The sequence below is a fragment of the Cetorhinus maximus genome, chromosome 11 (assembly GCF_964194155.1).
Source record: "Cetorhinus maximus chromosome 11, sCetMax3.hap1.1, whole genome shotgun sequence".
In the NCBI taxonomy this organism is placed as follows: Eukaryota; Metazoa; Chordata; class Chondrichthyes; order Lamniformes; family Cetorhinidae; genus Cetorhinus; species Cetorhinus maximus.
The window spans coordinates 81873344-81900564 of NC_135889.1; the positions used below are offsets into that span (position 1 = coordinate 81873344).

The window sequence follows — 27221 nt, forward strand, 5'->3', positions numbered from 1 at the left end:
AAAAATATTCAGTGATCCTGCCTCCACCGCTCTCTGGGGAAGAGAGTTCCAAAGACTCATGAACATCAGAGAAAAAATTTCTCCTCATCTCTGTTTTAAATGAGAGACCCTTTTTTAAAAACGATGTCCCCTAATTTTAGTCTCCCCCACAAGGGGAAACATCCTTTCAGCATCCACCCTGCCAATACAAAGTTAATGGATTGTTCCATCCGTTATAATGGAGTCTAGATTGCAGCTCTTAAAGAAATGTGAAATAATCATACAGTACTTCCTGTTTTAATTCCTCTCTCTTGATTTTGTTTAAAGCATAAATGTTTTACATTGAAGGACATGTGTTGCACTATATGACCCTCAGATGAACAGAAGGACAGAATTAATTTGTTCTGAAGACTAAACGACTAGCCATATGACCTAGTAACAAGCATTTCCTAAACCCTGTATGACATTAGAACCGAAGTAGCATATTAAAACTAATGGAGGCCACCACAAAATAATGAAATAACTGAAACTGTGTTCAAAAAGTATCTGCATTAATCACCATTCAAGGGAAGCTGTTAATACTATAATACCAGGGGACCAGAAGATATTCAAATCACCGCAGTGTAGAAACTTTTCTGTCTTGGGTAATTTTGAGGGTTTTAATATAAGTGCCTTTGTCAAAGTGAATATGAGGTATTGAATGAGCCATTAAACTGAGTCCCCATCTGCCTGCTTGGTGGATGTAAAAGACCCCATGGCACTATTTCAAAGAAGAGCACAAGAGTTATTCCTGGTGTCTTGGCCAATATTTATCCCTCAGTCAACATCACAGTAACAGTTTATCTGGTCATTACCACATTGCTGTTGTGGAAGTTGGCTGTCTGCTAATTAGCTCCTGTGTTTCCTACATTGTAGTGACTACACTTCAAAAGTACTTTGTTGGCTGTAAAGTGCTTTGAGATATCTGGTGGTCATGAACAGCATGATATAAATGCAAGTCTTACTTTCCTTTCAAAGCTTAGATTGTAAGCAGTTTAAATTTCTAAATATGAAAAAAACACAATATGACACTTGGAATAAACCTTGTTTTCAAAGCAATGAATTACAACTTTGCATAGTTAAATTAGGGGCAATTAAATGAGTCTTTTGATTCAAGAAAACAGAAAAACCAGTGCAAACAAAATTTATACATGGAGATAATAGATGAAACTTTGCTGTTAGTTTAACCTGTCTCTAAAGGGTATACTTTATTTAAAATTATTTTGATATACATTTTAATGCATTTGCAATTTACAGTCATTGAAAATAATACCAGTTAATGTAAAAATATTATTTTAGTGAGTTAGAATAAGCTAAATCAAAATACTCTGGTTCTGAAAATGTAAATCAAACCATAGATCCTGACTTATGGAGGTATTTATTGCAAAACAATATTTTTCTCTCTACAAAGGAAAGAACAAAGCTTTTCATCATATTATGATATTTGTTTTGTGGGGAGATGATGGCATAGTGGTAATACCATCACTAGTAATCCAGAGGCCCAGGCCCATGCTTGGGGCCATGGGTTCAAATCCCACCACAGCAGCTGGTGGAATTTAAATTCAATTAATAAATCTGGAATATAAAGCTAGCCTCAACTATCACTGATTGTTGTAAAAACCCATTTGGTTCCCTAATGTCCTTTAGGGAAGGAAATATGACTCCAGACTCTCTCACTCAACTGCCATCTGAAATGGTCTATCAATCCACTCAAGGGCAATTAGGGATGGTCAACAAATGCTGACCTTGCCAGTGATGCCCACATCCCATGGAAGAATAAAGAAACTCCATTGAATTATTTTATTTGTGGCCATTTTATAATCTTCACTAGAAATTAAGGCTGTCTATTTTGTTAAAGATATAAATGCAAATTTGTATATATTCACTCTAATCCAATTGACTATGAAACTGCAATTTCAAACAATAAATTAAATGGCACTTTTATTGATCACAGCTAATTTTGTAACATCCAGCTTTTTAAATGTTTTTCATATATGAACTTAATTTATTAAGTGATGTGCACCATTTGAAATAAGCAAAAAGAACAATAAACAATAGCTAACTGTAAGCATTCTGATTGAAAAGTCACACTTGACCAAACTAAGTCTGGTGTCCTGAAGATATATCATATTTCTGAATTATTTGTGAAAAATATAACATTCTCCATCTAGAAGAATTTTTTAAAAATGTATCCTTGAATATTAAAGTGAGATATCCTTTCCACCAATTTAAATCTTAACCCTTTACAATCAGGGTATGCTCGTGTAGATGTTATGTTAGTGGTTTGATAATCGAGAGGCCTGGATTAATAATTCAGAGACTGCATTCAAATTCAATGTGGCAATTTGCCAATTTGAATTCCGTTTTTTTTAAAGTTCATTTTCGTGAAAGTGATTATGAAGCTTGTGAATTTTTGTAAAAATGCAAATGTCATTTTATAAAGAAGGAAATCTGCCATCCTTAAGTGGCTTGGGAAGTAATGTCTCCAATTGATCAACATGGTTAGTCTGCATTTGAGCCTCCACAGCAAAAAAAGTGGGTGGCCACTGGGCAACAAGTGCTTTCTGCTAACAACCTGGCTGATGACTCTGGTGAGCTGCCTCCCATGCGTGGGCAGCTTACATATAATAAAAGCCATGCTGCTGCACTAGATGTCATTGAGCAAACTTTTGGGGGTGCTTGCTTCTGCTCTGCCAGGACCACTCTGGAGGAGCCCTGCAGTACTCATCCGAGTGCATGTCATGATTTGCTGTGGTCTTCTGCATGCTGCACTACCTCACCATCATAAGGGCACAGCCCTTGCCACCAAATATATTACAAACAGGGAGGAAGGGGAGGAGGCACTGAAGGAGGTGGAAAGGGCAACATATCCCCTTTTCTTGGGATGGCCATAGTCAGCTCATCCGACTACGGTACCAGTGAACGCAATCCAGGTCCCCATTCGATCATTGCAAATTGCGGATTCGAGCATGATGCATCACCTAATGACTAATTTTCAGCTTTCATTGCAGTATAAGCAGAAGACACCCCTAAGGTCTAGTTGCTGCACTCACTGCAAACTCTGCTTCCTGCCACACAAACTCAGACTACATTACAATAGTGGCTACATTTCAAACAATCTTAATTGACTGTAAAGTGCTTTTGGAACATTCATGCTAAAACAGATGGAGTACTAAGCTCTTTGCAAAGCATTGTGCCAAGTTAGTCCTTGACTCTTCCATGCTCCTTGACAGTGACCACAAGTTATCTGGCAGGCATGCTAATGTAAACAAGCATTTTAGTATGGATACCTATCAACCTTTCTCTATAGGCTACACCAGAAAAGCCGTCAGCTGAGTCCTCTGCAGCAGAACTGTGCGTAGCCTTTTCTTCTGGAATCTGTGTTCCCTTGTCCCCTTTCTTGACTGCAGGCCACTTGAGCCTGATGTCTTAACATTTATAGATCCTGTTTCAAAGCTACCCTAAAATACAAGCAGTGTCAGGATTTAGCTGGCGGCTGAGAGAGGGAATGATGCTGTTCCTTCCTTGTGATTGACCTCTTGCTCTTTCACCTCATTCTCTTCCATCAGAAAGGCTCAAGAATAGGGTTGTGCTAAGGGGAAGGAGTGGTGGAGAAACTTATGCCATCAGCAACTAGTAAATCAGGAGAGATTGTGGGATGAGAGTGAAGTGGGATCTAAGAAGGAGGATTGGATGTGAGCATCTTCAGTCCAGCGTTGCCACTGGCCATGGCCTGTCATGACCCCACTAATGATGGCAAGCACTATCTCTTTAATCGATTTAAAGGCAAGAGGATGCGCCTGTCTCCACCTATAAGCTTCTGCTGCCTCCAGTTATGTGCCAACTTGTCCTACAAGAGAGAGGGATGTGGTGCAGTGTGTTTGGGTGATGTGGCTGGCAGAATGTGGGTGTGGGGCTTACAACAGTGTTAAGCATGTGAGGCTGAGGTGAGGGAAATGAATGTTAGGTCTCAGTCATGATTGATAGTGATTGTTGGTAGTTAGTCGAGGGAAGGGAGAGTGGTGCATAGACCAGTGTATGGGAATAGTGGTGCATTTAGTAGGGTGTGGCATTTGAAGATGCATTTACTAATTGTGGCCACATATGTGAAATCATTGAACTTCTTGCAGCACTGCATCTAGGTCCCCAGGCTACACTCCTGGCACTGATCATTACAGCTTTCTGCTCCCACAGCCTTCTTAGAGTGTGCCTGGAAGACCTCTTGACTAAGGCCTCCAATACAGTGTCAGAAAATCTTGAAACCCTCTGCCATGTTGGTAGCTATTAATCAGTGCTCTTCTTGCTCTCACTCTCTTCTGAATTCAGTTCTAGCGCCTGCTACAGTCTTGCACCACCCCTTTTGGAGGCACAGGCTGGCTTTAAGTAATGCAGACAAGCTTTAGGTTGTGCTAGCCTCACATGATTTTATGCTTCTTGCTCAGGTGTACGCTGCTCACAATGCACTTATTGCTAGCTGCATGCAGTAATCATTTAAAATGAAGTTTGTGCGGTGCCTGCATCAGAAGCAACAAGTGCGACTTAATCACTGATTGTCATATTCACTCCTGTTTTAGGGCTTTTACAAACTTTGCTGTCTAGGCCTTCTTATACTTCCTCAATATACTTGCAAGTTAATCTTGAATGCATTCTTTCACTGGCTTCTGAGATATTCAGTTGCTATAGGATAATTACTCAAAATTAACAAAGTCGCTTGGTAGTACAGAACTTGAATATTGCTGAAAAGAGAGACATGTTGCTGAAGCCTTTCATCTTGCACCCATCAGGACAAATGCAAGAATGCCAAATTTCAAACTATCACAGCAATTCATATTATAGGAGAAAAGGGTGCTGATTGGTTGGCACGTTGACTCTGGTTGAGGTGTTGCGATCATTAGAAATTTGGCATCCTTGCATTTGTCCTGAAGAGTCCAAGACAAAAATCTTTGGCAACATGTCTCATTTTTCAGCAATACTCTTGGTAAATGACTTAGACTGCTAAGATTGTTCTCTAATTTCTAATTTAAATTACTTATTTATTTTAGTTAATAAATACCACGTATGTAGAGTGTTTCCTCAAATGATTGTTTCTTCAATCAGTCAGGAGTGATGAGAGCTTGCCAATAAACCTTGTCATAATTGTGTTCAGCTTATGTGGATTTTAACATCAGATGAGCTACTCCCAGACTGAAGGATGCGATATGAATCATGAATCATTTATGGGAAAAATCTGAAGCCAAAGTTAAGGTAAAAAATTTCATTCATGCATACATCTATTTGCATGATAGCAGATCTCCCATGGTGTTGCTCGCACAGTATAATAGTTTTATAAGAACAAGCATTTTATGCCATGGTATTACCAAAGAGACTGACTTCAAACACTGAAGCAGTCCAGGAATCTGGAAGCACTTGAAAAGGCATGAGCAGTATTTTGAATAAGGTCCTAGGTTCTGGAAGCACTTAAAAGGAAGGCTGAACAAACAATGGGGTGGACCTTTAGATCTGGGATCAATGAAAGGAGAATCCTAGGATGTTGATGTTAATTGTATAAATTAAGGTTAAGTGGCTACATGTAGGGGGGGGGGCACTCAATCGATAATTACTTGTGCATTTGTTTATTTATTATACTCAAAGTATAAGGAGGCATTTCCTCTCTTTCATGGTTACATGCATGATCAGATGTCCCTGGAGAGGGAGCACATGGTGTCCACTGGTATGCTTCAGGCCTTCTGTGACCATTGGGGGCAGCAGGGGCTGGAATGCGTCATCTCCACCAAAATGTTATTTTAATTTAAATTTGATAAGTTTCCTTTTACAATTTTGTTTTTGTTGCCATGCCCCCTTAAGGGGTTGATCATTTGATCTTTAGCTCATTATACTCTTTTTTAGTATCAGTTAAAACTAAAGAGACATTTCCTCTCTCTCACAGTTATGACCGTGCCCAGGTGCCCCTGAGAGGGAGCATGCGGTGTCCACATGGTGAGGCCTCCTTCAACCAGTGAATGCCGCAGGCTGGAGTACAGCAGTCACTCCAGGAACACTATTTAAATTTGATTAGTTTCCCTTGTTTTGCTTTGTTGCAGTAACTTGAAAGCGCCCCTTTAATTGGTTGTTCATTTGTTTATTTGTTTAATTGTTTATTTGATTACTCAAAAGAGTATAAAGAGACACTTTCCCTTTTTAAGGGACTATTCATTTGTTGATTTGATTGTCATTGTTCTCAAAAGAGTAATAAAGAGGCACTTATTCACACTCGTGTTGGGTTGTGGAGTTAGGAAACTTCAAATTTGTAATGTCTCACTTTGTGAATAAAAATAAAACTGAGTAAAGATTGACTTCTGGTCCCTTCTTTTACCAACAGGCGAGAAGTAGTTTAACAGTTGATGCATTTGCAAGGCAAGTATTGGGGGCGGGGGCTAGGAGAATTGAGGATTAAGGAGCACCGAGAATGTAGGCTATGTACTTGAGGACTGAGAGAGGTTCTAGGATCTGGGAGTGTGTGGCAAGTCTAGAGAGTGAGATGGGTTCTAGTGGACTGAGAAGACAGTTCTGAATCATTGAAGGGACCTGAGTCTGATAAGATTAGGGATGCTAGGAACTGACACAGTATTAAGAGAGCAGGATCTAACAACTTTTGGAGGGAGGGAGGCACAGCAGAATGTGACCTAAATTCCCATTAACACTTTTGAACAATCAGGTCTTAAGCCCAACATAATTCTGCAATCAGTGTCCTCCTACAACCCGTGTATAGCTGGTTTGAAACTATCAGTTGACCACATCACCACTAATTTCCCTGTCTTTAATTAATTCTTGTCTTAATGTTCTTCTCTTAAAGTATTTAAGTTAAATTTTCTGCTTAAAATTAATAGTCAAAAACATGACAGAGTGTGGCAGTAGATTCCTCATAGACCTCTGTGTTACATTTGACTCTGTGTTCAGCTTCCAACTGCCATCACTAAGACCGCCCACTTCCACCCCTGTAATACCACCTGTCTCCACCCCTGGCTCAACTCATCTGTTGCTGAAACCCTCACCTATGCCTTTGTTACCTCTATATTCCACTGTTCTAAGGCACAGTGGCCAGTCTGCCATCACATTCTACGCTCCATAAACTTGATGTCATCCAAAAGTTTGCTGCCCATGTCCTTACTTGCACCAAGTCCTGTTGAGCCATCACATCTGTGCTCACTGACCTACACTGGCTTCCAGTTAAGTAATTCCGTGATTTTAAATTTGTCATCTTGTTTTCAAAAACCTCCTTGGCCTCATCACCCCAAAAACTCTGGTCTCCTATACGTTGCCGATTTTAATCGCTCCAACATCAGTGGCCATGCCTTCAGCTGCCTTGGTCCTAAGCTCTCTGCCACTCTACCTCATTTTCCTTAAAACTACCTTTTTGGCAAAGCTTTTAGTTATCTAACTTAATATCTCCTCATATGACTTGTCATATTTTGTTTTATACTGCCCCTGTGAAACACCTTGGGATGTTTTATATTAAAAGCACTGTATAAATACAGTTAGAATTATTGTTGTAAACACTTTGACACTATTGAATCTACCAGTTTGCAGAAATGGAACACATAAATACGTTATTAGTGGTTTTGCCAACTTACACAATCTTTAATTAATGTAATTTTCCAGAAACAAACAGGAAATACTTCAAGGCTCAAAAGGCATGATTTAGAATTTCCAAGAGTTCAAGATATAGTAATACATTCTCTACAAACAATCTTTGTTTTCTTTTGCAACAGTCACAAAGAAAGGAAGAAGGTGAATTTTGATTAAAGCAAAATACTGCGGATGCTGGAAATCTAAAATAAAAACAGAAAATGCTGGAAAAACTCAGAGCTCTGAAGAAGAGTCATACGGACTTGAAACGTTAACTCTGTTTCTCTCTTCACAGATGTTGCCAGACGGTGCACTTTGATGCTTTTTGCCTAGTGGAAACAGGGCAGTAGCACACCAGAAATCACAAGGATTGAATTAACCACCTCATTTCCATTGACGTCCCTGCCAGCACCATTTTCCTGGGGTCCCCAGCTTGGGTGGCCTGGGTGTATGACTGAACACAGTGGTAAGCTAATCATCTTGTACAAACCGGCCTTCAGTGATGTGCCTATTCTGGTGGCTAAACAGAAGCAGTGCTTGTAGTATAAGGGTATTCGGGCAGATCAAGGCCTAATGTGGGACTGGAGAACAGTACTGCCCACACAGTCATGTAGCGAGTTACATGATAGTAGGGCTGTGTGTTATAGAGCCTGGTAGGCGCCAGCATGGAGACAGGACCCATGCAGGGCTACACCTTGGAGATGTATATAGTTATGGGTTACCAATATGCAATTGGTAAAAATTACAAGCCTCCAGACCTCATGGTGGCAGTGAAGGATAGACCCCGAAATGCCAGTGAAACTGGAGAATGAGCCCAGATTCTCAAAGCATGCTAAACTAAAGAAATCGAAGCCTGACCTGAGAGAACTATGCCTAAATTAAGGATGCAGTTGGAGATCGCCTAAAAAGAAATTGAAGACACAGTTGAAGATTGCCTATAAATTGCAGACATGGAGGCTGAAGGACTCCTCCAGGGCACATGGAGGCCCATTGCCAGATCTGATCGAACACATTGTCAAGGGACCTGGTCAGATCACAAGAAGGCTGAGCAAAATTCAAAAAAAGAAAAATAAGGAAAAAAGGCTGAAAAGAAAAATAATCCACTATGCAGGTGAAAGGGTGAAAGGAACCTGAGTGAAGACAATCAAGAGACATAGCCAAATCACAAGAAGGGTGAGCAAAATACAATAAAAAAAGACTAAAATTATCTTTTAAAATCGGGAGTAATCAGGATCAGCACATCCAGCGCACAGCTGCGGGAAAGCTGCAGCAGCAGGTCCACAGCCAGCATCATAACACATTGTGGCCTAGCTGGACTGAAGGGAAACAAAAGTTTTTTAAAAAGGCAGGCAGAGTTTTAAAAAAAATCATCCTCCTGTTGATTCACAGGCTTAAAAAAAGCATGTAGTTGGCCAAACAACTTGTTTCAAACGTTTCCTGCAGAGTTAATAACTTGGAAACAGCAGCTGCAGAGCCATCTTGAAGAGATAAAAAAAATTTAAAGAGATACTCGCCTGTTGTAAAAATGACCACGGATAGTAAATTAAAACGTCCAAACCAGTTTAGGCTAAGTCAAAGGCTAAACCAGACCCAAAGTTGGGAGTCTTGGATGAAAGAGTTTTTAGCTTACAGGAGTACATCAGGATTAAGCAAGAAATCAGAAAAAGGGCAAGTTAATGTACTTTTATACTTGTTAGGGATTATTTCATCTGCAAATATACCAAAGACAAGGTATAGATTAATACTTAACCACATTTGTTTACTATTAAAAGCCTTTGACAGATATTTTAAACTCAAAGTTGTGGAGAGCGCAGACCTTAAAAGAAGGTCCAGAACACCCCCAATAAAGCAAGGGAGACAGAAAGCCCCTGAGCCAGGGAGACAGGAGATCCATAGGCTGAAGGAGACAATACTCATGTTAAACGCAAGATGGCCACAGACCATGTCAGCGCAATGAGGTGCACAAGCCAAAGTTTAGTGCAGAAGAAAGAAGCTGCTGAGAAGCAGCCGATAGGCTTAAAAAGAGCTTTTTGAAAACACAGACACAATACCCAAACTGCAACAGCAGGTGGCAGTGTGGAGTGAGCAGTGGCTATGAATGAAGGAAAGCTATCTGAGGTAACTCAAAAGAAAAAAAAAACCTGCAAAAAGAAAATGAAATAATTCTGCAGGAAAATGTTCATGTCAAAGCTGAGTTGAAGAACCTCAATCAGAATTACAGCCAGGCACAACAGCAGACAGAAAAGGTACTCAAGAAAGTAGTTGCCTTGAAAGACTCTGAAGAATTAATACATAGCTATGGAAAAACACGAGGAGCTAAAAAAGATGTTGAATATTACTTCAGCAAAAGCTACGTGGAACTATCAGTAGTGACAAAGCAATGCACTGATGTGTAGCGTGAATTGGCAAGAGGCTGGCAAGAAAATAAACAATTCCGTTACCCTGATAATGGGGATTGTGGTCTCTGCTGGAGGCACCTCCTCTGAGGAGGAAGAGAGGGGCTGAAGGGAGAGAGGCCAGGTGTCCCAATGCAGCTTCCAGGGAGAGACCTGTGGGAGGAGAGGTGCAGGGGCAACAGGAAGTCCAAGGTGGAAGCGGGCACAGAAGACGCCACTATCCTGCTGCTAGGGTTTACAGGCAGCTATGTAGCTACCTCAATACATCCAACGTGCAATGCCGAAGGAGGCTCCGTCTCTCCAGGGAGACCTTGACCTCCATTTGTCAGGTGATCGGGCCTGAGATCAGCTCCGACTGTGTGGGTGCACACCCCATGCCAGTGGCTCTGAATGCCACAGTGGTCCTCAACTTCTCTGCCTCCGGCTCTTTCCAGAGGTCAGTGGGGGATCTGTGTGGAGTGTCCCAATCGGATGTTCACGGTTGCTGGTGACAGAAGCTCTGTTCAGGCGGGTATTTACTTTCATTCATTTCCGTACAGAGGAGGCCAGCCAGGCTGAGTGAGCCAGAGGCTTTGCAATGATCGCTGGGTTCCCCTGCGTCCAGGATGCCATCGACTGCACACATGTGACCATTAGGCGCCAGCGGGTCAACAGGAGCCAGGCCACAAGGACGGTGGTAGAGAGAACCATAGGTCTTCTCAAGATGCGCTTCTGATGCCTGGATCATTCAGGGGGCACACTATAATACTCCCAGAGCAGGTGACACTGATAATGGTTGTGTGTTGCGCTCTCCACGATCTGGCACTGTTAAGGGGGGACCCACTGGAGGAAGAGGATCTTGACGTAGCTGCACCGGCCACAGAGGATGAACCCAGTCATGAGTCAGAAGAGGAGCATGGTGTGGAAAACAGTGAGGATGTGGAGGCAGACCTCGGAAACCTCCAGGGAGGCAGGGACACTGGGGATGCCTTGATCCAACGCTCCTTCAGCTAGGCTGCCAAATAAGAGCTACCTTATACCTAGCACCTCGTGCCAGGGCTGCCGCCACCATCCTGCAACAATGAAATGACCCTTTGCCCCTAAGATACACTCAGTGCCTGTGCAATAAAGTTTCAAGCCACCCACATCCAGCATTATATACTGGTGTACCCTGCACCTACAAAACAACTGAAGTATACTCAGGCCAATAATACAAAAGCAAATGTAATTTAATGTTAATGTCACAGATTATTGAACTGAACAATATCCAGTGTTGATGGCCACACCATTAAAAAAAAGTAAAACAAAATGTGAGAACAAAAGATCACCGTTACCAGCCCCTCTTGTGCTTAAGGTGCTTTGAACTTGTGTTTATGGGTGCTATGTCTAGGTGCTTTCCCCTCGCTGGCACCGGCATTAGAGAGAGCCTGCTTCCTCTGCTATCCTGTTTGCCTTGATGACCTTGGCAGTCGTCCTCTGGCCGGTGGAGCCTGTAAATCCCCGCTGGGAGGGAGCAGCTAGTGCCACGGCTGGCATTTTCCCAGTCGCCGCAGCCTCATCAGATGGCAGAGGGGTGGAGGAGCTGCTGCCATCATCCAGAGTGCCCTGAGAGGAGCCCGCAGAGACAACAAGCAGCTCGTGTGCCGTGAGGTCTCTGTGGACCTCCCTGCACACCACAGATGGATGGGCACCTAGCTGGGTTACTGGGTGCCTCATCCATCTCACACATGGACACTGACCACCTGAGGTCAGTGTCTGTGCGAGGGCTGCAGGTCTGAGTACAACCCCAGGAACCCCTGATTCTGTTCCTGGAGCAGCATCTCCATGAGCATCACCACACTCTCAATGAAGCTTGGTCTTGAGGGTCAACGCAGTGCTTACGCTCTGCAGGGACTCCACAACAGAATCCATGGCACACGTACCCTCTTGGATCTCCACCAGATCCTCCTGCACACCCCGCTGGACATCCAGCATCTGCTGCCTAATGGATGACTCCAGAGGCTCATCGTCAACCTTTAATTGAGCATCGTCCTCATCTCCAGCAGTCCTCCAATTGCTGATGCCCTGGGCACTCTCTGCCTCCACCTACACCTCAAGTGAGTGTGAAGTGCCCTCACTAATGTGCATCGAGATACTAGCTGCCGCACTAATGCCCACTGAGATGCTGGTATCTGCGCCACTGCCTGGTTCAGAGAGTTGGTGTGATGCAGGTGCTTCTGGAACATGGTGGTCCTCTGGAGGCCTGGAGGTCCTGTGCTTGGCTGCTTGGTGGCAGATCTAAGGGAGAAGAAGGACATGTCATTAGTTTAAGTCATGACACTGTCGCTGTACATGCCAGGCACCCTGGTGAGATAATGGAGATCTGCATCATGGTGCCATCATCTTTCAATGATCAATGAAGAATCCAATCTGGAGGCTCCCATCAATGATGAGACTGCACAAGATTGTTTGCAGCATCCGAAACTCTCACCCCAGTGTACTGCACTCTTACCTTCATCTGACACCCCAGCCTCACTGCGGCCGGTTGATCTAGGTGTATGGTGCCTCTCAAGCTCCAAGGCCTCCTGCTCGTACCTGGAGAGAATGAGGAGTTGTGGGGTTCCACGATCTCTCAATATTGTTATGGAGTGTCTTCTCCTCCTGAAAGGATAGAGGAACATTGAGTAATCCACTCTCTACCTGCAGCGCCATTACAGCCTGGCTAACCCCACCTGAGGAGCACCTTGCAGGGCAGATCAGAATCGTGGCCCTCGAGGCATAAGGCACTCAGTCAAAGCATCCAGGGCTCACCCTCTTGGCCAGCTCCGGTGTTATTGGCAATTAGCACTGAGACTCTTAACAATCCTGAGCTCCACAGAGGGGACGGCCAGCCCAAAACAATTCAACACATTGACCCATGTCAACACGGTACTCACCCTTCCTGAGCGCAGCAGGTCATTGAAGCACTTCCGGCAATGCACCCAGGTGTGCCGCACCATGTTGTGGCTGCTCACCCAGGCTGCCACCTCCTCCCATGCCCTCTTTGTGAGGTGCGGTTGCCTCCTCCCATCCCTGGGGACAAGGGTGTCCCTTCTGGCAGCCACCACCTCCAGGAGACAGCAAGGCATTCATCAGAAAAAAGGCGCACCGAGTACCCAGCCAACTTTGCCTTCCACCTGGTGTCTACATCTTTGTTTGCAGCCAAGTCGCTGCAGCAACTCCAAACATGGGCAACCTCCCTGGGGCTGCCTGCATTGTTTTGAACTGATCGCCAGGTCGCCATTAGACCAGTGGCCAACACTGCTCCGCCCACCCCTTCTCTGATGTTCTGTAGCCAACATTTCCGCTGGGCAGACCTTAATTGGTCCGCCAGTGTGAAATCGCGGGTGGCAGTCGGCTTTCCGATCCCTCCCACTTGCCCCCGCCAAGCCAACCCGACGAATGCAAAATTCTGCCCACAGAATACTACAACTTCAATACCAAACTGACAAACTCAACCCAAATCAACTGAGACTACCATTACTCCAAACGTGACAGAAGGGTTCTAGAAGAATTATCTAGCATCTTGACCAACTGAATTTATAAAGTCAGAAATTTGCAGGGGGGAGAAGGGGTAGCCAGTGAAGATTGTATTGTAAATATATTTGGGTAAAGACTTGGAGAGGCAGTGTAGTATAAGGGTGTTCGGGTAGAGCAAGGGTTAGCATGGGACTGGAGAACAGTAACATCCACAGTGATGTATAGAGTTACATGATAGTAGGCTGTGTGTAGTAAAGTCAGAAAGGAGCCAGCATGGAGACAGCGCCCATGCAGGGCTGTACCATGGAGATGCATGTAGTTATGGGTTACCAATAAATGTTTTATGTTTAACCATACAAGCCTCCAGACCTCTTAGTGAGACACCAGATAACCTTACAACAATGCTCAGTAAACCTTGGCAGTAAGCACCAGAGTCAGCAGCTAAGAGCCTGATTTAAAGGGTCAAGAACTTGCAGACAACAATTATGACAACTACTACAGAAATTCTTAGGCTGAATGGTATGGAAAGATTTACAACTTCAGTACTGATAAAACAGTGAGTGTTCTTTGAAAGTACTTGGCCAAAATTTATTTTTCAGGGAGGGACTGAAGAGGAAAATCATGAGACTGATTCCAGCAACCCAATTATAGGCAGAGTGGGGGGGGGAGAAGCACCATCAAGAGCAGCAAAGAGAATATGCTGCAGCTGTTGTAGTTGCAGCATAGAGTGCCCATAGGAGGCAGATCAAGCACCAGTGGCCGTACCCTTCACGTGGACCCAGAAACAGTTATCAGCAGCCTGCCATGGAGAAGTAGGAACATGGAAATATGTAAAATAGCTCAGATATTCCCAGAAGATGGAAGCAGACATAGGCAGCCTCCTGCAGGGAGAAGTTACAATATCCTCTCCTATCTAGTGAGCCCATCGCTGTCAACATCAGGGTTGCCCTAAATTGTTCCCAAAAACAAAAGCAGGACACCAGTATATCATTACAATTATGGATATGACAACTCGATTTCCAGAGGCCATCCCATTAAGAACAATTAAGGCTAAGGTAGTAGTGGAAAAATTTTTACTCTAGGGCCAGGATTTTTCAGTTGGCGTGCGGGGGCGGGCCCGACAAGCCGGTGTGTAAAATGACGCGCTATGATGTCGGGCATGCGTCCGTCCAGATGTCATCGCGCTGTCTCACGATGTTTCATTCGGCGGGCGCGTGCCAGAGTCGGCTGCGCGCCCACCGATAATTACAAGGCCTGTTAAGGTCATTTAGGAACTAATTAATTTCAAATTTACACTGCCTGTCCAACCTAACTGTTGGTGGGCAGGCGAAAAGGCCAAGCGGCCTTTATATTTTTTTAGGAAACCTCATCCACAAGTGGGATGCGGTTTCCTATAGCTTTCACAAATTTAATTTTTTAAATTTCTGAAATATAAAAACATGCCCCATCTCAGTCACATGAGGGGACATGTTTCATTAAATTTTTATTCCATTTATTTCTTTATTTCAAAGGCGCTTTAATCTATCTGACACAGCTCCATGCCTCAGGGAGATTGAAGCGCTCTTTCGTGCGCATGCATAAAAGAGCGCTGGCCCCAACTCTCCCTCCGCCCGCACAGGTAGTGCCCCCGCTCGTGTCTTACACTGGGCGAGCCTTAATTGGCCCGCCTGTGTAAAATGGCGGTGCGGAGCCAATCGTGGGCGGCGGTTAGCTCTGTGACCGCTCCCGCCAAGCCTGCCCGACGCAGGAAAAATTCAAGCCTATGGGTTACCAGTGGAGATCCAGTCGGATCAACAGCCCAATTTTATGCCTAAAACTTTTCACAACATAATGAGTAGTTTGGGTATAAAACAGGTAAAATCCACAGCATATCATCTACAAAACAGGGAGCTTTAGAGAGCTACCATCAAACCCTCAAACCGATTATTAATGCATGTTTTGTGAAAGGGAAATCATGTTTGACAAATTTCTAGAGTTCTTTGAGGATTTAACAAGCAGAGCTGATAAAGGGGAACTGCGCGATGTACTGTATTTGGATTTCCAGAAGGTATTCAATAATAGGGTTATTGCACAAGATAAGAGCTCACGGTATTGGGGGTAATGTATTAGCATGGATTGAGGATTGATTAACACACACAAGACAGAGAGCCGGGATTAATGGGTCTTTTTCAGCTTGGAAAGATGTAACTATTGGAGTGCCACAAGGATCTAGGGCCTCAATTATTTACTATCTATATTAATGACTTGGAGGAGGGGACAGAGTGTAATGTATCCAAATTTGCTGACAATACAAAAATAAGTGGTAGGGCATGTTGTGATGAGGACATAAGGAATCTGCAAGGGGACATAGACTGGTTGAGTGGGCAAAAACTTGGCGGATGATGTTTAATGTAGGAAAGTGTGAGGTCATGCACTTTGGTAGGAAAAATCAAAAGGCAGATTATTATTTAAATGGAGAGAGTCTCCAAAAAAGTGCAGCACAGAAGGACCTGGGTGTTCTTGTGCATGAAACACAAAAGGTTAGCATGCAGGTGCAGCAAATAATTAAGAAGGAAAATGGAATTTTGGCCTGTATTGCTAGGGGTTTGGAGTTTAAAAATAGGGAAGTCTCGTTACAACTGTACAGGGTGTTGGTGAGGCTGCAGCTGGAGAACTGTGTACAGTTTTGGTGCCCATATTTAAGAAAGGATATAATGGCATTGGACGAAGTTCAGAAGAGATTCACTAGGATGATGCCTGAGATGAAGGGGTTGACTTATCAAGAACAGCTAAACAGGTTAGGCCTTTATTCATTAGAGTTTAAAAGAATGAAGGGTGATCTTATTGAAATGTACAAGATTCTGAGGGGGCTTGACAGGGTAGATGTTGAGAAGATGTTTCCACTAATCGGGGAATCTCGAACTAGGGGACATAGCTACAGAATAAGGGGACAGTCAGTTAAAACTGAGATGCGAAGGAATTTCTTCTCTCAGAGGGTAGTGAATGTCTGGAATTCTCTATCTCAGAGTTGTGGAGGCTAGATCACTGAAAGTATTTAAAGGGGAGGTAGGTAGATAGATTTTTAAAATATCAGGAAGATGAGGTCTATGAGGAGCTGGCACGAAAGAGGAGTTGAGGCCTGGGGCAGATCAGCCATGATCTTATTGAATGGTAGGGCAGGATTGAGGGGCTGAATGGCCTACTCCTGCTCCTATTTCTTATGTCAATATGTTAAAACAATACCATCGTAGGGAGGAAGATAAAAAGGAGCAGGTATGTCAGGTGGTAAGGACAGTGGAGGACAAAAGAGATGGTGAGAGTGAGGTGGAGGGGGATTTAAGCAGCCCACAAATCTAACCTTCTACTATCTGATTAGCTAACACTGAAATATTAGGCCAGTTGACACCATATTTTTATACTTAAAGGTAGGACAATGGGAGGATCTTGTATGTTTATTTACAGAATTTAAAGAAATTTATAGGGACAAACCAGGATGTACAACTTTAGCCATGCTTGATGTGGATGTAAGGGAACCTTTACCTATAAATCAACATCGTTCTCGTTTAAGTCCAGAGAAACGAACTCAAGTGACATCAGAAATTCAAAGATAAAAGCAAAATACTGCGGATGCTGGAAATCTGAAACATAAACAGAAAATGCTGGAAAAATGTAGCAGGTCCGACAGTATCTGTGGAGAGAGAAACAGAGTTGACGTTTCGAGTCCATATGGCGGTCTCAAAACGCTCTGAACAAGGGTCGTACAGACTCGAAACGTCAACTGTTTCTCCACAGATGCTGTCAGACCTGCTGAGTTTTTCAAGTGTTTTCTGCTTTTGTTTCAGAAATTCAATATGTGTTAGAAATTCACCTAATTGAGCCGAGTCAAAGCAGTTGGAGCACTCCAGTAGTGTTAGTGCCTAAACCTGACAGGTCAACCAGATTCTGCATAGATTGTAGAAGAGTTAATACAGTAACAAAAATGGATCCCTACCCAATCCCTTGATTAGAAGATGGTATTGACAGGGTTGGCAGTGCCAAATTCCATACTCAGATAGAGTTGTTGAAAGGATAGCAAGTACCTTTAATATAACGAGCTAAGGAGATATTGGCTTTTGTCACACCAAATGGGCTATACCAATGCTGAGTAATGCCATTCGGGCTAAAAAATTCTCCAACCACTTTCCAAAGATTAATGAATAAAGTAGTCACAAGGTTTCTGTCTGTGTGGTTTATTTAGATGATGTACTGATTTATAGCAACATTTGGGAAAAATCTTGTAAAACAGTTGGAAGCCTTATTTAATCAATTACAGTTGGTGGGTCTAGTAATAAACCTTGCCAAGAGTGAGTTCGCGAAAGCGCGAGTAACTTATTTAAGACACGTCGTAGGCCAAGGGCAAGTGTTGCTAAGAACAGCGAAAGTGTGGGCTTTGATGGAATTCCCTATCCCTAAAACTAAAAGGGAAATCGTGAGATTTTTGGGGATGTATGACTTCTATCATAAATTTGTGCCAAACTTCACAGTAGCTTCTCCACTAATGCATTTATTGCAAAAGAAGGCAAAGGTGGTATGGTCAAGAGACTGCCAGACAGCTTTTGAGGAGCTGAAGGTAATCCTATCTAATGAACTTGTGTTAGCCGCCCCCAATTTTGCTAAACCCTTCAAGGTGGCAATCGATGACTGTGACTTGGGGATGGGTGCAATCTTATTGCAGGAAGATGAATCGGACATAGAGAAGCCAAAGAGCTACTTGTCTAAGAAATTAAATCGTCATCAAAAGAGATACTCTATGGTAGAAAATTAAACCCTGGGGTTGTTACTGGCTCTTAAACATTTTGAGGTATATATCCGTCATGGCTGTAAAGAAACCCTAATATATACTGACCATAGTCCCTTGGCCTTTGTGGAAAAATTGAAGACTCAGAATGACGGATTGTTCTGATGAAGCTTGCTAATGCAGCCTTATAACTTAAAAATTGTTCATATTGCTGGGATGAATAATATAATTATTGATGGATTATCTAGAATGTAAATTTTGCAAAACAAAATGTATGGAAAGCAAAAAAATTCAGAAAACTGTACAGATTCTGTATAAGGAGTGAATGGCTGAATGAGTGCATGTTTTAATTTTGTTTTATATGTTGTACATATCTTTTTCTGTATACTTTGTGATGAAACACATTTGAAAATAGTGTTTTATCTCTTAAGGGCGGAGGCATGTCAGAATCATATCTCTCGACTGAATTTTTCTTTTACAAAATGGAAGGACGTTGCATTATCTGTACATTTGGATGCTAACCTGGGATTTTTTTTTTAAAAAGGTCATAAGTTCACCTTGGAACTGTCAGCAAGCAGGCCTCTTCCAAGAAATCACCTGACCTTTATGGTACTTAAGGAAGCTCTGGTTGTTTGTTTTGAACTGCGATCACTTTAATTGATGGGTAAAAAAAACTGAAAAGGCAAAAGTTGGTAACTTGCTGGGAATCACATGGGAGAGAGAAAAAAAAACTTAAGTTGTGAACCTGCTGGTTTTGAAGACAGTCCTGTTGGGGAACAAGCTAAGGAAGAAAGACTATCCTGACTGGCTCTCTCCCTCTCTCTGTACCTTGCCTGCAATATGTGTGTGGCTATCGACCTGTAGCCAGAGAACCTTCATCTGAGTGTAACTGGTCTGCATTTGGACCTAAAAAGTTGAGACCAGTGGTGAAAACTTCCAGACATCCACCAGGACCATCGACCTGCCTTCATATGCGGGAACTCCAGATTGACAGTGCCATGACCCTGCATACTTTATCCTTTATTTTATAATGCTCATCCCCTAAAGACCTCTGCAGAGCAACTCTATCTGTTTGTCTGTGTGTGTGTCTGTGTATGTGCTGGAGGATTTCTTAAGGAAGAGATAGATAGTTATACTTCCTGATACAATTGTGTTTTAACCAGTACTTGCAACTTGTTTAAAAAAACAAATGTTTGTTTATTATAAAACAAAATTTATTTTGAGTCTATTGAAAGAGGCCTGGTTGAAGACTCTTTTATTCTGGGAACCAGTAGAGGAAATAGACAATTGGCTATTTTGGTGAGAAAATTAAACTTCTAAATTAATGGTACACCCTGCGGAGTAGTGGGGCTAGATCATACGTGCCCTCCTCCCATCCTGGTTATAACACACTTTGAGCTATACTTTTTCAGAAGCAATTTCTTTTCTAGAATTTCAATTGACAGTTGTTTCAATTGTTTCACATCTTAGTACAGCTGCATTCTGTCACAATTTCTAAAACACTAAATAAATTTGTTTCCATAATTTATTTTTCAGAATAAGAGAGTTAAGATGACCCAAATTTTTTTTAACGTGTTTCTGAATTGTCTACAACTTTTCCCTGTTTATCTTATTGGTGGCCTGTAAAGGACACTGGACATCGCACAATTTCCCTTCCTATTCTTTAACTCTCTCCAAGCCTTCAGACACTTGAGTAATTTCCTAAAATGAGATTTTAATTAATTCTCTGATGGAGATCTCACACTCAGGAGCTGTAACACACCAGACAGATGCATTGTGCACCAAGAATGATGGTTAGCACAGAAACAGCCAGAACACAAATAAAACCCGACATGGAATTAAAGCTGTTATTATTTAAAAATAACAGGGCAATTTCAAGGTTGTAATCTAGAATCTGTCAAGGACTGTTGCATCATTTTAACTCCTTAATTAGGTTACTTCTTTGAGTAGTACAGGAGTAACAAAGTCTTGCTTCAATTGTATAGAACCTTGGTTAGACTGCACCTGGAATACTGTGTGTGGTTTTGGTATCCTCCCTTAGGAAGGATATTATTGCCTTGGAGGTAGTGCAACGAAGGTTCATCAAACTTATTCCCGGGATGGCGGGTAAGCCAATGAAGAGAGATTAGGGAAAGTGGGCCTGCATTCCCTAGAGTTTAGAAGAATGAGTGGTGATCTCATTGAAACCTACAAAATACTTAAAAGAATAGACAGGGTAGATGCAGGTAAGATGTTTCCCCTGGTTGGGGAGTATAGAACCAGGGGACACAATTTTAATATAAAGGAGAAGCCACTTAGGACTGAGATGAGGATATTTTTTTCTTTACACAGTGGTTTGTGAATCTTTGGAATTCTCTACCCCAGAGGGCTGTGGAAGCTCAGTCATTGAGTGTGTTTAAAGCAGAGATTGACAGATTTCTAAATACCAATGACATTAAAGGATATGGGGATAGTGTGGGGAAAAGGGCATTGAAGTGGATGATCAGCCTTAATAGTATTGAATGGCAGAGCAGGCTTGACGGGCTGAATGGCTTACTCCTGCTCCTATGTTCCTATGAAATGGCTCTCAGATCTTATTTTCTATTTAGGGCAAAAATTAGTGGCATATTTTGATTATATGTTTTATGTTGAGGTGCAGTTACTCTAGCTTAATTTTATTTGACACCAATGAAATTACTTAACTGTTAAAGTACTGATTGATCTTTGCAACCTTAATGTTTTTATTGTACGAAAATGCTTTTAGAAAATATCTTGCACTTAATACGGTCAAAATTAGTGAAAGCACAATAAAGTGCTCTTTTTGTGTCGTTTTCAATTCGTTTAAAATGAAAAGAAAAAATTTTCTGAGCTAATTATATACCAGTGACCGACCTCTTGTCTGCATTTAGTAATGTGTGGCCTTTTCCTGCAGGCAAATTAGAAAGGAACACATGCTGGAGATAAGAATATGCAAAAACATTTTTGTGACCCAAGTGCCCAAATGTAGCAATCACCCTCTGTAGTGTGTGATCATGCAGCACACAGATAATTTGTGGGTAGTATCCTTCCCTGTTTGTTGCATGTTGTATTCCTGGGGTCACAGGAAAAATATATTATGCTAATAGCAATGAAGAGTGCCATGGTAAAACATAGGCACATGTGTACATTTGGAGAATAGATGAACAGTTGCTAGTGAGATGTTTATTGTTTCCCTAGAAAGCTGCACCACACTTGCATTGGAGTGCAATCAAAGTGTGAGTATACTTGAATTGGCAACCTTGAATAACCCACCAAATTTTTGCTTCCCTCCAAAAGGTTGAGGAACTTGGCGCTGGCTTAATAGGAGCGGCAATCCCAAATGTCCTATCTTACTCTTTCATCCAACTTCCTAGCATTGCCCTCACCAGGGATAATCTTGCTAATCACTTTCCTGTCCATCCCACCCCTCCCCTGCTGACCCCTGTGGAGTTAGCCAGCGGATTAGCTCTCATTACTCCTCTACACATCTTCCTCCAGACTGACCACTCGTGAATAATGTCCTTGTTATCCATGAGCTTATTGTAGATGATTTCATTGACATCATGGCCTCAACAGAAACCTGGCAGAGGGGTGATGGCGCCTTTCACCTTTATGAAGTTTTGCTGCCTGGCTACATCTACCACCGCTTGTTGCATCAAGACAGTTGTCTTGGTGGTCTGGTGCTTAAGACAAGATAGTGCCTTGGCCTGATCCCCTGCTCCTCTGGCATGTTCTCATCCTTTGAGCTCCTCATCTTGCTCTAACCCTTCTCACCTCATTCAAAATCATCATTCACGCAAATATGATTTGGGAAAAAAAATTCTCACTGCAATTTCTTCACTGCCTTCCTCCCTCAGCCCCTGCACCAATCAACTTCTCACCTTCAGTGATTTCAACCTCCATCTCAACTCCTCATGCTCTCTCTCCTCTAAGTTCACTGTCCTCTTATCCTCCCTAAATTTCTCAATGAACTTCTTTGTCACTAAGATTGAGACCATCCAATCAGCTGCCACATCCCTCACTTCCACCAGGCCAAACTTCCTCTAAAGCTCCCCACTGTCATCACCTTGATGGAAGATCTCACATCTTCTAGTTTATCTTCTATCTCCCCTCATGCCCTCAACAAGCTCATTTTGTCCATGAGATCCACCTCTGGCTCCCTTGACTATTTCCCCACTAAACTGCTGACCACCCAACTCTCCTGGTCCCCATGTTAGCCAATATTGTAAATGGATCTCTCCCTTCAGGTTTTGTTCTCTCCTTTGATTCTGCCATCATGACCCCCCTCCACAAAAAAGCAACTATTAGCCATATTGCCCTTGCAAACTGCCACCCCATCTTCAACTTCTCTTTCATCTCCAAAGTCCTTGAGCATGTTGTCACCTTCCAAATTCATGCCCATCTTTCCCAGAACTCCCATGTTTGAATCGCTGTCATCAAGTTTCCACCCCACATCAGTGCCTAAACGGCGCTTATCAAAATGCCAAATGGCATCCTATGTGACTGTGACAATGGTAAACTATCTCTCCTTGTCATTCTTGGCCTGTCTGCAGCTTTGACATGGTTGACTGCACCATCTTCCCCCAGTGTCTCTCCACTATCGTCCAGTAGGGGGTGGGACTGCTCTCACCTGGTTTCATTCTTATTTATGTAATTGGTGCTAGAGTATCACTCGAAATGGCTTCTCTTCCTGCTCCCACATCATTACCTTTCATGTCAAACCATGGGTCTGTCCTTGGCAGACTCTCATTTCACATCCAAATTCTGCCCCATTTTGGTGGCATCATTGGAAAACACGACGTTAGTATGCAGATGAGACCCAGCTCTACCTCTCTGGACCTCTTTACTCCTGCTAAGGTATCAGACCGCTTATCCATCAAAGAAGCGTTTGAAACCATAAAATCTGGTGTTAAGACTGGGGGTGGGGGGAGGTGGTGGTGAATGATAATTTCGGCTAGGTTTGTAGATGACACAAAGCACTCATTGCTTTCTGCATTCAGATTAAGAGTCTTTAATTTTTTTTTGCACTATTCTTTGCATGGACCTTGTTTGCTGATGCGCTATTATTGTTAAACTTCCTGTCCCACTCTGTTTGTCTTTACTCCAACTTTTTTCTTTAGGTTTCTAAATCTCCTTTCCCTTCACAGGACCCCTTCTCTCCTGCCTTTTTTTAGTTTAAAGCCCTTACAAAGCCCTAGTTAGACTCACCAGGACAGTGATCCCAGCCCATTCTGAATGGAGTCCTTCCTAACGGAACAGCTGTCCTGTTCACCTATCACCCCTGTGCTCACTGACCTACATTGGCCTCTAGTCTTGATTTTAAAATCCTCATCCTTGTTTTCCAATTCCTCTATGTCCTCATCCTTCCCTATCTCTGTAATCTCTTTCAGCCACACAACCCTCCGAGTTATCTATGCTCATCTAATTCTGGCTTTGAAGATCTCCGATTTTAATTGCTCCACCATTAGTGGTTGTGCCTCATTTTGCTTAGGCCCTAGCTCTGGAATTGCCTCCCTACACCTCTCCACCTCACTTTCCTCCTCTAAGCCACATTTTAAAACTTACCTCTTTGACCAAAATTTTGGTCATCTGACCTAATATTTGCTATGTGGCATGTGTTATATTTTGTTGTATAATATTTCTATGAAGCACCTTGGGATTATGCAACTATAAATCGTAATATGTGATCAGCTGTATAACTTGTTTTTGTAATTGGCAAATGAACCAGAGGTGACGCGTGGAACATCTTTTTTTGATTCAGCAAATTGTTATATCTGGAATGCACTGCTTGAAAGTGTACTGAAAGCAGATTCAGTAGAAACTTCTAAAAGGGAATTGGCTAAAAACTTGAATGGGAAAAAAATGATGGGCTGTGGGGAAAGAGCAGGGAAGTAAGACTCCTTTGTGCTGTATCATTCTATGAGACGTAATTGGCTCTGACCATGTCATTTTCACTACACAAATGAGAAGACTAGTGCCAGTTTCTATAGCAACCTGGTGAGCTTGTCAGCATTTCATAGAATACTGATGGTTTGTTATTACAGGTAGTGTTATTCTGCAGCTTGCAAATATTCCACTCATAATAGAAGGTTGAAAATTGTCCTGTCTGTTTTAGTGAACCCAGCTGTGTCTGTTACAGTGTAAACTGTAAACAGTGTAAAAGTCTGTTACGAATGATTGTAGATTTCAAACATACAAGTTCTAAAGTCTCAGAAGAGACAAAGAGTGGAATTTCTATGTAATTGACTCACTCGTAGTGAGGGTGGGTGTGGGTGGGTGGTGGGTGGTAGGGAGTGCAGTGCATTGGAAACCCGGTTGTTAGTGGAGTGGGCTTTGTCATGCTTGTTTAACTCAGCCTAGGTGTTAACAATCCACATCCAGGTTTTCCAACCAATCAGAGAGGGCAGGCATGATGAGGAACCACACCTAGAAAAGGAAGGATCTCTACTTATAGGGACCCTGGCAGGGGGGTCAGAATGGCTCATTGCAGGTCTCTCACTAAGGGTACAGCAACAAGAAGATGGAATACACACATACACACACAATGGGTTTGTCCCTCCACTCTGCTGCAGAAGAGGTGGCCATGGAAATCAGTAAGCTGGCAGAGTGCCTGGCCATTGGCAATGGAGAGATGGGGATCTCCCAGATACCTGGTGACAGAATTAGATATCACACTGTTACTTGGCACAAAGCAATTACTCTTGAAGATTTGCTGTCACCACTAACTGGAATATGAGCATCTGCACTGTGTTGACTTTGAACCCTTTCCTCATGTCAGTTCCAATTTATGCCTTTCATCTCCCACTGGTCCATCAAGTACGATGCAGGAGGAGGCCGAAGAGACCTCAGTGGTAGTTGCACAGTCTGAGGAACACGTTACATGCACACTCCACCAGCAAAGATGCACACACCTCTGTGGGGTCTCCAAAGAGTTAGCTAGGTTGTCACAGGGTGAGTTCCATATCATATGAGCAGGTGCTGGAGACAGGGACAGCAGTGCAGTTGGACACACTAAACTGCTCAGCTTGATGCAGATGCTGAGCCTTGGGGTGGGGGTTGGTTAATCCACTAAGGGCATAGTTCTTGAGCTGCAATGGGAAATATGTCAGCATTTCTAAAGGCACTGAAGACCCTTGGAGAGACATTGGAGAAATCTTCATGTACCATGCATGCCTTGATGTCACTGGCCTTTGCTCTGATTTTCATCTTCATGGAAGGTGTGGCATGGAGAATTAGATGCATAGGCAACCAATAACTTGCACACTATAAAGAGGATGAAAGAAAGCCTTGCCTTGGTTCAGCACTTCACTGATGTGCAACAACATGCTCTCCAGCTCTTGGCTAGCAGGAAAGTGTAGCCGGGCCTTGAGGAGTCATGGTCATGGGCTGTGCCCTCGCCTCGCTGATTCTGATGAGTTTCTCACAGCTCAGGAAACCCATACGCAGGCTGTTAAAGCCAGAATGCTGGATGAAACTTTCATTTAGTTGTCTCTTAACAAATTCAAATAACAGACCCACCATCTCCCTGGCGGTTTCCCATGCATCTGTTAAAGGCTGAAATTTGTGCAATCACGTCAGGTTTCCAACATGCTCGCATTTTTTGCTTAATACCTGTACCCACCGCTCCCCCACCCTTCTGCACAATAAAATTCTGCTCAAAGTGTCACCATGTTACTCGGGTTGGAACACAATTATATTGCTATTTCAATTGTTTAATCTGATGACAGCATTTAATAATAAAACAGACTATTTTTAAGTTGAAAGAAATCAATAAACTGATGGAAACACGATGACCTCAATTTTAGGGTCAGCAATGAGCAAATTGCGCCTATCATTCATTACGGATAAACTTGTCCACAGCACAATGCCCTCTGCAGGAAATCTGGGATGTGTGTGAACAGGACATGTAACTTTGTATCTCCTTAACCAATCAGCTTGAAAAACGCATACAGACAACTTCATCATCATCTCATTCATTAGGACAAGCAGGATGGAAGGACCCGTGACTTTGCCAAGATAGCAGAACACCTAATGGTGCAGGGCAGTATCGGCTGCATCCATGTGGATCTGTGGACCTCCCCATGACAACAAGGAGAACTACAGGAACAAGGGCTTCCAGTCAGTAAATCTGCAGTCCATGTTCGGCCATGTCAAGACCTTCTTGGTAAAAGCCCCTATCCTGGCAGCAGCCATGATGCACCTATTCTGTGCTGTCAGTCCTACCCACCATCTTTGGTCAGCCTGAGAGAGTCCCCCACAGTGCCACTGCCAGTCCCCTGGGACAGCACCTCCACAATCCTAGCAATCTGATGACAGATTGCCGGACTGCTGAGAGAACCTGCATGCCCCTTTTGAGCCCGCAGAGCTGCAGCAGTGTGAGTCTGCATGGGAGCAAGCTGGGCTTTAATGGCATCTAGCATAGATTTAATGACCTCAGTCTGAGCTTCTGCGACAGCACTGAAACGTTGGGTGGTTTCACCTGTGCAGCAGCAGAGAGTGAGACAACAACTACCAGACACTCTATTGTGATCGGGTCTGCTGATGCAGTCATGGAATTGACTACCACTTCTACAGCGCAAAGGATGGATGAAGCCCTCTGTCATGTCACTCCTCCATGACCCTTAACAGTGTCTGCAGGTCTGCCAATATAGCATCTCAGTGTGCAACTTCATCACCTCCTCTATGCCAGCCCATTGGAGTCCTCATCTGAGTTCCCTGCAGCAAAACTAGTGTTTGCCCATGCCATCTGGTGAGCTGGTACACAAGCTAACCGTGCTGAGCCTGGCTACATCCCAATTACTCACCACGTGCTGATCATGACTCTTAAATTAACTTCTAAGCGACACATAGTACCAGTGTCTGAGTTGGTGTCTTGAATTGTGAGATCAAGTGTCAGCCCTTCCTAATTGGTGATCTGGGCTTACTCTTTTACCCAGCTGCATCGAGGCTTGCAAAGCAGCAGGTCTTGGGTA

The 27221-nt window shown here is 43.1% G+C and overlaps 1 protein-coding gene across 2 annotated transcripts in view; it reads left to right on the plus strand.

The window, feature by feature from the left end:
- The window catches only part of b3galt1b (UDP-Gal:betaGlcNAc beta 1,3-galactosyltransferase, polypeptide 1b), a 138295-nt gene that overhangs the window by 105026 nt on the left and 6048 nt on the right, over positions 1–27221 (plus strand). Inside the window, exon 3 of one of the 2 annotated variants that reach the window (XM_078552316.1) lies at positions 7919–8089. The exons of the other annotated variant lie outside the window; for it this stretch is intronic. The gene's annotated coding sequence lies outside the window, so the exon portion shown is untranslated. The remainder of the gene's footprint in view (positions 1–7918; positions 8090–27221) is intronic. 2 annotated transcript variants of the gene reach the window in all.